Below are 3,540 nucleotides of genomic sequence, written 5' to 3'. Positions count from 1 at the left end.
CTTCCAGAGTGCTATGGTTAAAATTGAGAACCACTTCCTCCATCTTATTAGATTTTTAAACTTATATTTTTTACTGTTCTGATTTTGTTGTATGGGCATATTCATTTGTTATTTTCTTTTGTGGGTATTTGAAAAATAGGTGTTATTGTGATTAGTTCTATAAGGAATTACCTTAAAGGTTTTTAATGTCAATCTTAAAATAAATTATTGATGTTAATGCGAAACAACACATTTTCCACTTTTATTTGTGGCAGTGAGGTATTGTTGCTTTTACTATGCCCCCCACCAACCCAAAGGAAACAAGTTTTAAAACTTGTTAGAATAGCCTTTTCAAGAAAGTGTAGTTTTTCTAATGAGTTATTTTTAACTGGCAAATATGAACTAATTGTAATGCTATAAATCACTTCAGAATGTGGAAAAAAAGGATCCATACCCAATTCAATTCATGACACTAGCATAACTGATAATGATCTACCTCACAGAGGTTTTGTGGGGATTAAGTGAGATAATAAATGTAATGTTCTTAGCACAGTACCTGGCACATATTCAGTACTTATTACTTTGTATGTCAAGAGAGGTTCAAAAGTATTAATCATTCCTAACAAAACTCATTAGAAATAAGAATAAGAAAGCTATATATTTTTGTCTACTAAGTTTATTAAATTTTTCAAATATTCTTTAAAATTTATTTTATAAAACCACTATAACATGTAGTTTGTCATCCATTACTTGTGCACATGTGTCTTCCTCTTCAGAAACACTTGGATATTGTATTGAAAATATAGATTCCAGGGCCTGGCTGAACCAGAATTCCCAGGAATGAAGCCTGGTGAAATGTTTTTGCAATCATATCAGGTGATTATTGTTATCAAGGAAATTTGGCGAACATTACAAATCTAGCATCGGGACTTTTAGCCCTTATTGTTTTAGGTTTATTTAGTAAATTTGATGTGCTCATTAAGACATTTACAGAATGGAATCACAGGTTCCTCTCAGTCAAAGCAAACAATAACATTAATAAAATTAAATAGAAGGGCCCTTTGAATTTTTTTCAGATGCATATGTCGCCAGTATCTGACATCTCAGTGGAGAGACAGAAAGTATGCCCAGTAAATCAGGAGCAAGGCAAGAGAGCTCCTCTCAGATTGTAGTTTCACTCTGACAGGCTGGGACAAGCACAGGTCCTAGAGTCTGGAGGTCCTGGGTGGTGGCTCTGCTTTCTCATCTCATTAGGTGTTTAATCTTTAGTGGGTGACCTAATTCTCTGTCCCTCAGTTTCTTCTGTTATGGGGATAGTAACAGGATCCCCCTCATGGAGTGTGAGGCTAGAGACAGTCCTGTCATGTGCTGAGTGCCCGGCTTATTTCCACACACTCACGGAAGTCAGCTTTCTGAAATTCTCAGTTGTGTAGACATGAGGAAGTGGCCTAGAGATGCTATGAACTTGGCCAAGGGCACCTGAGTTGGTAGGTGTGAATTCTGGCTTTGGGACTCAGCCCAGGGGTTTCCTTGGTTGATCACCTGCTGCTTCAGCCTGTTCTGGAAAGATCTGAAACATGACAACCAATCAGCAGAAACAGATTTGATGTCCAGTACAGGCCGAAGCCTCACAACCCCAGAAGGTGAGCACTGTGCTTCTGACTGCAGCCCTGTCTCTCTGAGTGACCTGGGCTATAACTTCCAGTGCCTTCCACCTGAGTGAGGGGAGCTGCAGAACAGATGGGGGAAAAATGCCACATGTGCCCTCAACCCGGCCTTCCCCTCCCGTAGCCAACCTCTGAAGGAAAGTAGCAGGCCTCACACACAGAATGCATAGCCCCTCCGCATGGGGGTCTTCTCCAAAGTGGGGGGTGCTATAGGTTTTCTCTCCCAGCAGGGCCAGTTTGAACCTTTCTTCATGCAAACCACAGTGTAAGCTTGAAAAATGTCATGAAATTAATTCTGTGGGTCTCAACTTACAGCATCTTTTGTTCACATAAACTAATCTATACTTTGGTAGCTGACAATTTCCCCCTGCCCAAGGAGACAGGACACACTGCTGATATAGGAATGTAAACAGCTCTGAGTGGGTGGGCCCCATTGTAGGCCATGACAGCCAGGTAACAGCAGCCAGGCCACGGCAGCCAGGCCACAGAAGCCAGGTGGCTTCAGAAATGTCTGTTAGGTGAATGGCTGGGTGGAGGAGTGAAGAGGTGAGCAGCTGCCTGAAACCTTTCTTGGTTTCCTTAGCACACTCAATTTTTTTTTTTAAATTCTCATTCATTTATAAGAGAAGACCCACATCTGCTATAATGATGAAAGTAGACTTCTACTCCCATGAAAAGCAAAAATGAAGAGAGAAAGCCCCCAAAGGAACAGATACTAGGAGTTTTGAGTTCCACCCTGGTTTGCCTATGGTAGTTGTGTGACTTTGGGCACAATTGCTCAAGCTCCAGTTCTTTGGAGAATGTTGTTGGTAGTATCTACTTGGCTAATCTCACTGTATAGTAATTCACATAGGAACCATGGTTCATTCAATTCTTGTTTATTGCTCTCTCTCTGCCAGACACTGCTTAGCACATTTTGTTGAATGAATGAGTATATGAAAGTGCACTCCAAGATCTAAATAATTTACTTTTAATCATCTTTTTTATGTCTCTGTGGTTCCTGCTATCCTACGACTTTGCTGAGGGCAGAGAAGCAACATATTCCTCAGTGTACCCTTAAAGTCTACTTCAGAGCCTGGCAGATGGTTGGTTCTCAGTTCATATTGTAAAATTAGTGAATACAGGATTGGGGTGACCTGGTTACAGTGAAGCCCAGAATCCTACATCTTTCTCTCATTATAAATTTATTTAGTCAGAAAATCCTGTTTGGTACTAAATGTATCTCTGTTCCTTTTATCTGTGTGTCTTGTTCCTTCCATAAGCTGTGAGGTCCCCAGGGAAGGGACCCTGTTTTCTATCTTGGCAGTTTTTTGTGGCCATTGAAAAGAAGCTTTCAGCTTGATGGATGAAGCAAATGGTATTTGAGGTCTGAATGGCTGAATTCTGGACCAAGGTATACTTTTAAAAATTACATTTTTTATTATAAAAGTATTGAAAGTTTATGTTAGGAAATTTGGAATCTATAAAATAGCATAAAGAAAGAAATTTTTTTTTTTTTTTTGTAGAGACAGAGTTTCACTTTATCGCCATTGGTAGAGTGCCGTGGCGTCACCCAGCTCACAGTAACCTCCAACTCCTGGGCTTAGGCGATTCTCCTGCCTCAGCCTCCCGAGTAGCTGGGGCTACAGGCGCCCGCCACAATGCCTGGCTATTTTTTTGTTGCAGTTTGGCCGGGGCCGGGTTTGAACCCGCCACCCTCGGTATATGGGGCCAGCGCCCTGCTCACTGAGCCACAGGCGCAAACACTCTCTCCCTATTTTAATAAAAAAAACAAAAAAAAACAAAAAAAAAACTCTCTCCCTGATACTACTACCAAAGCATTATTTAACATTAGATTTTTTTTTTTTGTTCGAATTCATCAGGATACAAGGAAATTGAAGAGATTACTTAGTTT

This window comes from Nycticebus coucang, chromosome 4 (genome assembly GCF_027406575.1).
Source record: "Nycticebus coucang isolate mNycCou1 chromosome 4, mNycCou1.pri, whole genome shotgun sequence".
Classification (NCBI taxonomy): Eukaryota; Metazoa; Chordata; class Mammalia; order Primates; family Lorisidae; genus Nycticebus; species Nycticebus coucang.
This window is presented reverse-complemented; position numbering follows the sequence as displayed.